This window comes from Vulpes vulpes, chromosome 13, assembly GCF_048418805.1.
Source record: "Vulpes vulpes isolate BD-2025 chromosome 13, VulVul3, whole genome shotgun sequence".
NCBI classification, from domain to species: Eukaryota; Metazoa; Chordata; class Mammalia; order Carnivora; family Canidae; genus Vulpes; species Vulpes vulpes.
The window spans coordinates 3,219,048-3,232,660 of record NC_132792.1 but is presented as its reverse complement, the minus strand read 5'-3'; the positions used below and the strand labels follow the sequence as shown (position 1 = coordinate 3,232,660).

The following is a 13,613-nucleotide window of genomic DNA, read 5'->3' as shown; positions in this document are numbered from 1 at the left end:
CAGAAAAAGCAGAAATGCTCAATTATACAAAGGCCACAGAGTAAGTCATAGAGCAAGAAAGACGCTTCGTTATGGGATATCACATCTTAACGTCTTCACGATTCCTTACTTAAAAAGTTGGAAGGGAAAGAGACTCTCTCAGTTGCCTGGAAAATCCCAGAAGAAGCACCACCTAAGAATCTCAAGTCCAGGGATCCCTGGGTGGCGCAGCGGTTTGGCGCCTGCCTTTGGCCCAGGGCGTGATCCTGGAGACCCGGGATCGAATCCCACGTCAGGCTCCCGGCATGGAGCCTGCTTCTCCCTCTGCCTATGTCTCTGCCTCTCTCTCTCTCTCTCTCTCTCTCTCTGTATGACTACATAAATAAATAATAATAAAAAAAAAAATTAAGAATCTCAAGTCCTCGGGCCACGTGTGGGCTCCCTGACCCGCTCGCTCGCCGTCTGGGCCAAGTCTGCTAACCCCTGTCCTGGGGCGAGCGTCTTGGCGGGGAGACCTCCCAAAGCACACACTGGCCATGGGGCTGCCTGGAGGTGGGGGCGCAGCCCAAGCTCGTAACAGGACTGGAACGAGCCCCGGGGGCCCTCCAATTCAGCATCTGCAACAACTGGCTTACCTGAGTGTAGCCCCTGCCCTGTGCACGTCACTGTCATAAGCTCCCCTCATGGGACATTCCTGCCATCTGTCCACGTGCAATGATGTGTTTCCATATTCAGGGCTCAAGTGTCTCAGCCAGGGGCTGGTTTGGGGCCCCTTTACCCCTCGGCAGCGAGGGGAAAGGATGAGATCTTCCCTGGTCCGGGTGGAGGTCTTTATCATGTTTATCCTCAAAGGCACCACGAGGTCTGACGAGCCCCGCGGAAGGGGTTATTTTGGAAACAGCACCAAGCTGTCTGTCTAGGACCAAATACGCGAGAGGATGCGGGCACCACGTAATATTTAGACAGCCCCACCCAGGACAGCGGCGGCAGCGGGGTGACAATCGGTGGCGCCAGCCCTGGAAGGCTGCCAGAGACACCGGCTGCGCATCATGCGTCAAGTGCAGATGCGTTGACTCAGAAGGTTCTCTCCTTGATTCTGAGCAAATCTCTGGAAACTGATGGCTGGAGCTCAGGGCAGGCAGGGCCACGGAGTCTTGTCTCTGAAAATACCCTGCGGCTGTGACCTGATTCCCAAACCCAGACGGGGCAGGGACGGTCCAAAGACCAGGAACACAGGTAAGATGGAGCCTCTTTTCAACACAATAGAATTTGCTCAAACTGGTTGAAGGAATCATTCCCCAGGCCACCTGCCAATCCCCGGCTGGGGCCGCCACTGACCCTTGTCCATCCAAGAGGCTCAAGGGGCCATTTATAGCCGACTTAGTATCAAGTCAGGACAAATGGTTCCCAAAATACCCCCTCCAGCCAGGCTTCGCAGGGAAGTCGGGGCCCTCTGGGTTCATCCGCTTGGCAGGAAAAGGCCCATAACTATCTGTTGGGCCGACATATTTCCACACCTTGGATAATGATCTATTTATCTCCACATGAACTCACTTATTTAAACTAAAATATCTGAGCTCCAGATATGTTCCAGGCACAGAGTTCGTTCTAGGGACACACAAATGAGATAAAAAGACAAATCCCAGGATGCCTGGACGGCTCAGTGGTTGAGCGCCTGGCTTTGGCTCAGGGTGTGATCTCGGGGTCCTGGAATCGAGTCGCATATCAGGGTCCCTATAGGGAGCCTGCTTCTCCCTCTGCCTGTGTCTCTGCCTTTCTGTGTGTTTCTCATGAATAAATAAGTAAAATCTTAAAAAAAAAAAAAAAAAAGGCAAGTCACCATCCCTGCCATCAGGGCACTGGTGGGCTGATGTGACACATGGAAGCATGAGAAAGTGCCAGAGCTGCCGTGACATCATCGTGTCTCCTTGCTTTGCAGGCTCCTCCTCAGTCTTTGAGGCTGCTCACTTCACCCCACGGCTTGTCTTCAGTGACCCCAGCCTGGGTTAGGAGCCCCATTGCCCCAACCCACGTCCCAGAGCTGATGGCATCACTTGGAAATCACCGATTGGTGTCTGTCTCCCCAGGGAGTGAGAGCCCTGCGTGCCTCCCAGTTCAGCTCTGTAGCATCACTGTCATTGCCTCCCCAGGTACAGACAAGGCCCTAAGTTCACGCTGACCAGAAAGGACCAGTGACACCTGCGCTGAGAAGTCAATGCTGGATGGCCTTCCAGGCATGGGTTCCACCGTGATGCTGAGGAGCGGTGAGAGGTCACAGAGGGGGACCCCTGCCGTGGAGGGGTGATAGACCCCCTTTCTCGCTAAGGGAATGCCCCTGCACTCAGAGTGGCAGCCCAAGGAGCAGAGCTATGGCTGGTGGGTCTCAGCTAATGGAGGTTATTCTGTCCCCCAGCCTTCTAGCCTCCCTGGGACACACGTATGACCCAGTTCTGGACAAGAAAATAAGCAACAGAAGTTTGCTGTGGTTGGCAGAGGAGAGGTTATGAAACCTCTTAAAAAGATTTTTCTTTGGGATACCAGGGTGGCTCAGTGGTTGAGCATCTGCCTTCAGCTCAGGTCGTGATCCCCGGGGTCCTGGGATCGAGTCCCCACAGGGAGCCTGCTTCTCCCTCTGCCTGTGTCTCTGCCTCTCTCTCTGTGTCTCTCATGAATAAACAAATAAAATTAAAAAAAAAAGAGATGAAATGGGAGAGAGTTAGGTGGGGTTGCCCAGTTCATGTACAGTCCCTTCCCTCTGCTCAGACTGCGGGGACATGACATTGCAAGACTGCCAAGGACCACTGAGGAGTCAGGGACTCCAACCCCAGCAACCCAAGCCTGGGTGAAAAGGGTAAGAAAAACACACTTCTATTTGTCTAAGCCGCTGTACTTTGTTTGTGTTTGCTTTGCTTTTGTTTTTAATTTGCCATTGAGCGTATTCCAAACTTGCACACATTCCCTTTCCTCAAGGACTGGAAAGCTGCTCCCCCCTTTCCAGATGCCCGAGGACAACTCAGGGTGGTGTTGATAACCGGCGCGTCTGTCCCCACTGACAGCCTGGGGTGGCTTCACCGTCCCAGTAAAGGTGGGTTTCCCCGGGAATGACTCAGGATCAACACGAGAAGCGGCTCTGGGGTGGGATAAGTTGTCGATGGGACACGTTCTCCGGAACGGACACGTGTACTGAGCTCTTGGGTTAGGAGGTCACTTTTCCTCTTTGAAAGAGTAAGAACACAAAAGAGACGTGACTGATCACAACCAACTAACTGTCACCCACTGATACCTGCTCTCCCTTGGTCTTTGTTTCGTTAGAACACCCTCGACTTCCGGAGAGGAAAGAGATCCCTGTGCCCACAGGACCAGTTCTGTTTCACCAGAAGCTTTCAAGAGGGGCCTGCTCCTGATTGACCAGAGCTGCTGCTCCAAGGTGGAAAAAACTAGGAATTCGCCACGGCTCCTGTGGAAAAACACTCTGGGTGTCCTCAGTTTACCAAACGGCAGAAGGGGAAAGTGTGCGTGCACAGGACGCCCTCTGCTTCTCGCTGACATACCCACAGCACACCCAGCCGTTCTATCCCTTCGGTGTCTTCATTTGGGAAAAGAGAGTGATGGTAATTATTGAGCACCTACTGTGTGCCAGTCTCCCAGCTGGGGATTTTACCTTCAATAGCCGTTCTAGTAAAGTAGTTTTTTCCCCCCCATTTTACAGATGTAAAAACAGAGGCATAAAAGGTGAAGAAACTCACCAGAATGGGAGGATCACCTGGATCTGCATAAAGGTCTACTTCCATCTAGAACCTAGGAGCTGGTAGCCTTGGTCCAGGAAGTCAGCGGGACCACGGGAGCAGGGCCCAGAGCCACAGGCCGCAGAGGGCAATGGACAGGAAGCGATCACTGCTCACCCTGGGGCTCACGGCAGCCGCCACTGAGGACGAGATGGGGTTCCCAGTGTGCAGGGAGGAGGTGGAGGAGGAGGGGGTGAATCAGGCACCAGCAGGCACCCAGCACAGCCCGTCTGCGCCCCACGCCAGCCAGGAAGTCATCGTCACCCTCCCGCTCTCTAACCCACCCCTCTGCGGCTCCGAGGGACAGGGGCTATTATTCACAGACACGGGAAGAAAGGACCGAAGAGGTTACAAATGGATGGTCCATGGCCGCAGAGCCAGCAAGTGGGGATGTCAGCACGATGGCTCCGGCATCTGGCTCCTGACCCCTGCACCACACAGTCTCTCCAGAAGTCACCCACCCCAGTCACCCAGCCAACAGGGAGCCAAGTCTGTCTGTCTGTCTCCAAAGCCTGCACAGACAGACGGCCAGCTGCTACTTCCTGAGGCAGCCCCCTCTGCCCATAAAGGGTCCTGACTTGCTGTAAAGTCCTTGCTCTGCACCTGTAGATCCAGATGCTCCCCAAGTCCCGCCTTCCGGGGGTCTGCTCGCTCGTGTCCACCAGGCTCCGAGCTGAGCACTGGGACCCCGGGGGGTGGACTGGACAGATGGCAAGATGGGCACCAAGCCCAAACAGGTCCCCGTTCTCTCTCACAGAAGCTACTTAGATGCTCCAAGGCAGCTGGGGTGCTGCTCCCACTTCCTGATCCTCTCCAGCGAGCCCCCTGCCTCACATCCCCCCAGGGGCCCCTCACCCAGACAGGCCAGGGGAGTGGAGGGACAGGTCTCATCGGAGCCATGAGCAAGCATGCTGGGATCACAGCTCCCGCGGGCGTGGCTGCATGTCTGCTGCTGAATGAGGCTTGTCTGGGTCCTATCTGGCCTCCTATCAATGCTACTCATCGTGCCCATTATGCAGAGGGGGCAACCGAGGCTAGGAAAGCCGAGAGGACCCGGTTACATCACACAGCTAGCTAGTGGTGGAGACAGGAATCAGCTCGGTGTGATCCCCGCACTCTCTCTCACTTGCTCCCACAAACACACATGTTGGGGTGTCCGGAAGAGCATATACCTAAACCATGGTTACCTTTGGGAGGCAGAACTTGGGGTGATTCTTATTTCCTTTTTGCGTCTTTGTATTTTCAAATTTGCCTTAAAGATATGAACGTGATTTGCGAGTTTGTTTTACCGTGATTATTATTTTTTAAAAACAGGTCTGAGCCTTGCCCTGGGGTGCTTGTTGCTGAGGCAGCAGGAGGCTCCAGGGGAGGGAGGGAGGAAGGCCGGCGGGGGCTCCGGTGGCCAGAAGCAAATGCTGTTTGCAGAGGTGAGCTGGGGAGTCCACGAGGCCTGCTGGGCCTGCACCTGCTGACATGCCCCGGGACGGCCTAGGCAGCTGCAGGTGGCCTCCCACCAGGGCCCTCTCCTCCCAGCCCCAGTCCTGGCCTGCTCACCGGGGTAAGGTGAGGCTGGAACAGGGCCAGAAGGAGACCGAGCTCTCCGAGGCTGATGGGGAAGGCAGTCTGGATTCTGCTGACCTCGCCTCTCTGATGTCAGGTGCCCCCTGTGCACGCTTCCAGATCCGGAAATAGGGATGCAAGTGTGTGGGGTTTCCCCATGCAAGGTCACCCTGCAGCTTCAGTGAGACAGTGAGCGGGAAGGCGTCGGCTTGATGCTCGGGACCTAACAAGTGCTCCTTCATTCCTTCACTCATTCGGCCCGCACACTTTGCCGAGTGCCAAGCACAAACCTCCCAGAATGCCGAGCAAGTGCAAGCACGGGCCCTGGCCTCTCGGTGGTCACGTGCCAGTGGAGGAAACAGACACAGAGAAGCAAGCTGGTCACCGGGTGTGACCAGTGCTGCGCAGGAAGGACGCAGGTGGTGGCTGGTGACATCTGGGCTGAGAGCAGAGATGGGCATGAGCCAGCCACAGGAAGGGCAGGCAGGCAGGGGTAGGAGCAAGCAGCACAGAGCCCTGAGGGGGAAGGGGCTTGGCTTGCCCTGGGGTCGGCAGGGGACCAAGCCCTGAGCTACATGGAGCGAGGAGACAGGTAAAGGTGGGAAGGCGCCAGCTCAGGGCAGCCTGGTGACCCAGGGCAGGGGTTGGAAGTCAGGGCAAGGAAGAGGTGGCTCTGCCCAGGAGTCAAGTGTGAGCAACCGAGGCCAGGCGGAAGGTAATGGTGGTTACTGCATGAGTGTGGCCATCCAAGGGGGGTGGGATATCAGAGGCCTTCCTTTCCCTCCTGGGATGACTCGTGGGCAGAGCCCCAGCAGATGTCAGCAGAGGCCGGGGGAGGAGGGGTGGTGGGCACTCAGGAGGGCAGCAGAGCCCTCAGCCAGCACCCAGGTGCCCACGTGGGTCCTAGCCACTTCGGCCCACTGGGCTCAGCCAAGCCATGACCTGCAGCTGCTGGCATCCGAGAGGCACCACACCTAACTGCAAACTTTCTTCCTTCATCCCACATTTAATGAATACCTGGCTCTGTTCCTGGGACCAAACTCTTCCGGGGTATCACAGGCACGACGACAGGCTCTCTGGCCTCAGGGAGCTGCTGTCCAGTGGACAAGATGGAGATTAGCCAAATAAGGCCTTGACCTCTCCAAGTGGGGACTATAACCAGTGGGTAGCACTGAGGCCAGGATGGGAGGAACACAGTGGGATCCGAGCTGCTTGGAGGGCCAGGGAGGTCTCCAGTGAGACCTGGAGGATGAGCTGCAGAAGCAGCAGGAGAGTCGCCCACAGCAAGCTCTCAAGACGCCGTGACTGGCCCCCAAGGAACAGCACTCATCATTCGGGATGCACAATCCAAACCCAGGCCTGACTGGCCCCGCCACCTCCCGTCTTTGGGCTGCAGCAGACCTCGAGTCCACTGTGGGTTAAATGATCCAGCCGTAGAACAAGGGCTCTGAAGACCTCAAGGATTCCTTAAATGAGCAGAATTGGTGAGACAGGCACATGGCAGGCGGGGGCAGGGTCAGCAGTTTGGGGTCTGGGGCCAGCGGTGGGCAGGGGCTGGGGTGGTGAACTGTCAGGACCCGAAGACCCTGTGTTCTGCTGGGAAGCTGATCCATAGGGAGCAGAGCGGGACGTGAGCCAATGTTTCCGGAGTGTCCATCACGGCAGGGACACGATCGCCGGCTGTATGCTAGGGACGCCCAGGGGACAGAAAGGGCAAGGGTCCCTGCCCTCTGGAGCCCGCGGTCCAGGGGGTTTTGCTTAAGTCTCTCAATGGCTTTCCCAGGGGGGTGGCTAGAGCTCCGAGAGGATGCAGGGCCATCCACGTCACCCTGCAGGGAGAGCCAGAGGCAGGATTCCAACCCAGGGCCCGGTTGGAAGGCAGGCCCCACACAACCTGCCCGGCGCGCCCTCAAGTCTGGCGGGGTAAGACGTGCAAGGCAGGAAGGGTTAGCGGCTGAGCTGGGCCTCCAGCCGCAACGGAGGGAGGCACTTCTGGAATCAACACTCTTGCACACGGCCAGAGCTGAGGCTCGGGAAGGAGCCTGAAGGATGACCCTGTGGTCCAGACCTCTCGTTTCCCAGGTAAGGAGTCTGATGCCACCAAAGGGAAGGGCCCACGCTGCCACCCCCAGTGGGGCCTCCGTGCAACCAGGCGCACGGCCACAGCCTTGTCCCACTGCTCACGGGTCCTGGGAACCCAAACCCAGGAAACACCAGTGGCCCCGGGGCGATGGCGGGGGGGGGGGTGGTAAGGGGAGCAGGAGCTTCTGGAACCGCGGTGTGTGTTACAGGACAGCAGGTTCTGGGGAGGACGGGCTATGGCATCTAACACCGAACTTTTCTCCCCCAAAAGCTTTGCCCTCTGACCTGGATGCAAAACCTCTAACCCAAATTCGCTGCTGGGGCTGATTGCATCGGCTCCATAGGAACAAACGTCTCCCAAAGCTTCCCCTTCACGGTCTCTGTCCTGTTTGCTCCTCCGTAGGGAGTGAACAGTGACCTTAGGTGGACGGCATCCTCTGTCTTTTCAGACTCCGAGCCTGGCTTGCTCAGCCTGCCCTTCAGGGTCCGAACGGGGGTGACAGGAGAGAAAGTGCAGGAAGCTTTGGGCCACCTCGGTCCCACACGTCCTGTCCATCCCCAGCATGGGACCCAGCGCTGAGGGGAACAGCACCTGCGCCCAGCTTGGGGTCAGTCACCCTCAGCCCTGAGCTCCCGCAGGATCCAAGGATGAGGGACACCCCCAGGGCTGCATGACAAGGTGCGGGGCCCAGGTGACAGGGCTGCTGAGCAGATTCTGTGCGGACAGCAATCTAAGAAGAAAAGAGTGGCAAAATGCAAATTTAGGGGGCGCCTGGGCGGCTCAGTGGTTGAGCGCCTGCCTTCAGCTCAGGGCATGATCCCGGGGTCCTGGGATCGAGTCCCGCATCGGGCTCCCAGTGGGAAGCCTGCTTCTCCCCCCACCCTCTCTCTGTGAGTCTTATGAATAAACAAATAAATAAAATCTTTTTAAAAAGGCAAATTGATCATGTGAATCCAGGGGAGTTTTGCAAGATGTTTCGCTCAGCTCCGTGGAGAGGAGGTAAAGGGAGGAGGTAAGAGGGTGTGAACGAGGGCTGGGGTCTGGGCGATGCTGACCTGAAGTCACCCCGTGGCCGGGACACGCCACCTCCCCATGCAGTCCCAGAAAAACAGAACGAGCCCAAAATGCCTCCCCGCGGGGACATTCTGTGGTTCTCAGCAGAGACGGGCAAACAAGATAAGGTGCGATTTACTTTTCTCTAGTTACGGCCACATTCCCTCCATGAGCCTGTGGTCTGACATCAGACCTGTCTGTGTCCAGACACAGGGTCACGGCCCCAGACTCGGAGCACCGGTGACCACGACCGTCCTCGGGGACGAGCGGGGTGCCCTGGCTCAGCCCTCCCCTTCCCAGGCCCCGAATGCCTGTGGGAGCAGGCCGGGGACCATGCACTGCATCCCAGGTCTCGGGGCAGAAGTGGACCTGGCCAGCCTGGCTCCTCATCTGCTCCCACCCCTCTCCTCAGAGGGCTGGTGGACGGGGGGGGGGTCCCGGAATGGCGACCGGCTGCATTCCTGCGGGGGGACCTTTGGTGAGGCTGGTGGGAAATCACAGCCAGATGTCACGGAGGAACAGCTGGGCACCCTTTCCACTCCCCCTGGACCAATCCAGCTGGTGAAGGTACAGCCGTAACCGGAGATGAGCTGAGGCCCGGGGGCTGGGTGGGGACCCTGCTTGCACCGCCTCCTTCCACCCAGGGCACCCACTGGGGCTGTACCTCCCATCAGAGACTGCACCCACCTCTGTGCGTCTGCAGCGGGAGGCGCCAGCCTGGGGTGGGGCACAGAGGGGCCACCTGGCTCTGTGCTCTTCCGAAGCTATGGCTCCCCGCTGCCTGCAGCCCCAGGCCCTGCTGCACCTGCCATCCCTGCACCTGGAGAATGAAGGTGCGGAGGGGGAGGGGCTCGGGCCGGGGCCTTTCCTCCTTCTCCTAGCTGACCGAGCGCCGGCTGCCCAGTACTTCCAGCCTCCCGTTTCTCATAAGAACATTACTATGTGCTGGAGTCACTGTTGAACCTCTTCCCCTACATTTCCTACTTTCTACCCAACCCTTCCACCCCCTGCCTCTGCCCCTAAGCCTTCTGCTTTGGAAATGCCGGTCCACCTGCCCGTCTCTTCCTATTTCCCTCCGCATGATGCCTTCAAGGTCCATCCATGCCGTTTCAGCGGATAGGCCCTCCTCGTCCTTTATGGCTGAATAATATTCCCGTGCAGTGTACAGCACAGCCTCTTTTACCCATTCATCGTAGGTGGACATTTATGTTGTCTCTACACCCTGGCTTTTGTAAATAATGCTGCAATGAACGAGGCAGGCATGTTTTCAGGTTAGTAATTTCATTTCCTTTGGCGAGATTTCCAGAGGTAGGACTGCTAGATCATATGGTGGTCCTATTTTCAATGTTTTGAAGAACCCACATCCTCCATCCCTAATGTCCGGGCCAACTCACATTCCCACTGACGGGCTCCCAGAGGTTCCCTTTCTCCACATCCTCGCCAACACTTGCTATTTCGAGGCTCTTCCAGAACCATTCTGACAGATACAAGGTGGGATCTCATTGTGGTTTTCACGCATCATTCTTACGTACTCATGTTTTAATGGGGTTTTCTTCTAAGATAGAGGCTCCATGTGAGCAGGGCTGTGTGTAGGTCACATTAAGGTCCACACTCCCATATCCTGCAGCAACAGTTTCCAGCTCCTGAGAAGCATTTAATCAAGATTTCCTGAACCGATAAGGAAAACACTGTAGCAAAGCTATCAGATGGGTTTCCCATCCCCCCGTATTTCAGATGAGAGCTCCCGTGACCTCCCCAACGACACATGGGCAGCAGAGAGGAGCGACAGTGGACACGTGTCGGACACCTGCTCTGGGCCAGGTGGCACCTGCTGTGTGCCAGGTGCTGCCCTGAGCACTTTCTATACTTCAGTGTATTTGATTTCGCACTCGGGAGGAGGGATTGGTGCAGCCATTGCACGGACGGAGAAACCAAGCACAGAGGCTACGTCATCAGCAAGGAGGTGACAAATGGCAAACACAGGACTTCAACTCTGGGCTTCCAGGAGGGCGGCAGGGAGGGAAGTGGAGGAGACGAAGAGAGAAACTCCTCGATAGCCCAGAATTTTATCAGGTCCTTACTGCAGGTTTACTGGTTCCCTCTTTCTTTTCTTTTCTGTTTTTTCCCCCCAATGTTTAACAATTGAAGCATAGTCGACATACAGTATAATACTAGTTTCAGGTGCACAGCAGAGTGATCTGACATTTTCATACATTACGAAATGATCCCCATGATAAGCGTCGCCACCATCCGTCACCACACACGGTTATTACAATAATATTGACCATATTCCCTGCACCGGGCTTTTCATCCCCATGATTTAATGACTTTATAACTGGAACTTGGTGCCACTTAATCCCCTCCACTTATTTCACCCATCCCCCCACCCCCTCTTGCGACCGACCGCCTGTGTGTCCCCCCACCCATATCACCTGTTCAAGCTCCTAGACCAGGAGGCCAAAGCAACCCATGGAGGCTTCACTCACTCGCGCCCTCCCATTCACCTATTTCCCTGCTGTATATAACACGTCTAATGACCACGAATTATTTTTTTATTAAAAAAGTCTTTTCTTAGGGATGCCCAGGTGGCTCAGTGGTTGAGCGCCTGCCTTCAGCCCAGGGTGTGATCCCGGAGTCGCAGGATCAAGTCCTGCACCTTTATTTTTTTTAAGATTTTATTTATTTATTCATGGGAGACAGAGAGAGAGAGAGAGAGAGAGAGAAGCAGAGACACAGGCAGAAGAAGCAGGCTCCCTTCAGGAAGCCTGACACGGGACTCGATCCCGGGCCTCCAGGATCATGCCCTGGGCGGAAGGCAGCGCTAAACCACTTAGCCACCCGGGCTGCCCAATAAATAAAATCTTTAAAAAAAAAAAGTTTTTTAGATGCATAAGGCCCTTTGTGGCTTCTAATCAACAAACATCTTGTAGAGCAGAGTGCCTTAGGCTCCCCACAAGGCTCCCCGCCTTGAGACGGTGGAACGCGTGGAACAGGCTGATCACCTGCTTGATGGTGAGATGCTCTGCTCTGAGCCAGCTGGCGTTCCCACTCAGACGTTTCTAGTCACCCCTCCCTGAATGTGGACCGTGGGGTCACTCTCACACAAAGCCAGAAGGAGGGGGAGAAGCTGGCCTGCACTGATCCCAAGCCACACCAGCCAGGACCCCTTCTCTCCAATTCCCACCACCTCCTCTGCACAGACAGGGCCCTGGGTCCCGTGTGATGGGGTGGAGACTTGTGCAGCCCATTGGACCTCTAAGCATGCAGAGAAATAGTGCTAAATGGCTAATTTTCATTTGCGAGGACTAAATTTCTGCATCAAGGATGCCAGGCTCACAGGAACAATAGCAGGACCTGGCTGGGTGCTCTGTTGGCTACTCTTGTGCCTTCTCGGGCTCTGACTGAGGCCTCTCTGAAGCAGGGATCGTGGGGACAGTGGGGACAAGGTCTACAATCACTCAGGTTGTACAATCTATGGACATTCACAGAATCTCTGCAACGTGCCTACATGGGAGAATTTTACATAATTTGCGTGTTTTCCAGATGAGGAAACTGAGGGTAAGTCTTGTGCCCAAATGCGCACACAGCCGGGAAACAGCAGAGTCGTGTGTGTGCCTGCGCGTGTGTGTGTGTGCGTGCACACCTGTGCATCTGAGTGAGCATGTGTGTCTATGCCTTGTGTTTTAGTGCATGCATTTGTGTGTGTGGAGGCGGGTGGATGAACTCAAAGAAGCCAGAGTCTATAATTAAAAGGACAAAGACAGACATGTCTTATAGCAAAACAGTCACCTAGAACATGGTGCGTTGACAATGGCTTTCCTTCAGTTTTCCAGTAAGTGTGGAGTTGTGTCAGAAGCACTGCAATTCGGGCAGCCCCGGTGATGCAGCGGTTTGGCGCCGCCTGCAGCCTGGGGTGTGATCCTGGAGACCCAGGATCGAGTCCCACATCGGGCTCCCTGCATGGAGCCTGTGTCTCCCTCTCCCTCTGCCTGTGTCTCTGCCTCTTTCTCTGTGTCTATGAATAAATAAATAAAATATTAAAAAAAAGAAACTCTAAAAAATAAATAAATAAATAAATAAATAGCACTGCAATTCATCAGCCACATTTCTTGGAAAGTCCCTAAACATTGTGTAACCCCCATGTCCTGCCTGCCCTCTGGCAAGTATGAAATAAGCTCAGCTAGAGGAAGGTCAGCTGCAGGACGTGAGAGTCTCTCAGAAATGCAGAATTTCTCCATGGGTTTAATTATATGGATGCATATTTATATATAGACACACGTATATAGAGAGAGTGTGTACGTATATATGCCTTTTTCAAGTAGTACCAATTTAGTTGTGGCCACTGTATTTTATCCCTTTATTAACCCTAAACTAAAACCACCGTGTAAAACACATAGTCCAACCTCCATGAGCTGGAATGCTTGGCATGACATGATTCCAGTAAATGGGATGACCTTGCCGACGTGGATGCTTACGTGGGATGGCACCACGAAAGGGTGCTGAGGCTGGCACAGGCCCCCCCCAGCCAGCCAGGCACGAGCAAGGGGAGGATGCTGATTCATATCTGACCCCAAAGCCATCTGACTCATCTAGTCCAGTTGGGACATGAGCCCTTGTCTAAGGCCAGGGAGGACAGGAGGCTTTCTTAAAGACCTTGGGTGGCCCCGAAAATTGACAAATATAGGAGTCATCCACAATAGTTGCACAAGGCTGGGGGAGCATGATGGCAACCGAAACACACAGACGGGGGAGGGGACTCTCGCCCACCCCACTCGGCACCCAAGTTGGAAACCGAGGCCCCCATAAAATATCCTACTCGGGGTCACAGGGGAGTTACTGGCCGTGACCCCAGATTTCCAGCCATTGTATCAGAACACAACAGCCGGGGGTCAGGAAGCATCTTCTGTAAAGGGTCAGAGTCCAAATAGCCTTTGTGAGCCACGCAGTCTCTGTCACAACTACTGAGCTTGAGCTGTGTGTTCACACCACAGCCACCGACAGTACGCGGACAAGCTGACATGCCATACGCCTACAAAACTCAACTTGAAAAATTGACCCCTGGGCTGACGTGCCTGTGGGCTGTAGTCTGCCAACAACCCCTGCATTTGATCAAGAAAGATCTTGTGTTCCTGAACGGACCAATGTCCTTCTCA

The 13,613-nt window shown here is 55.3% G+C and overlaps 1 protein-coding gene across 4 annotated transcripts in view; it reads right to left on the bottom strand.

Moving 5' to 3' along the window:
* COL22A1 (collagen type XXII alpha 1 chain) overlaps window positions 1-13,613 on the bottom strand; it is a 263,464-nt gene that overhangs the window by 211,462 nt on the left and 38,389 nt on the right. The window lies entirely within an intron of this gene.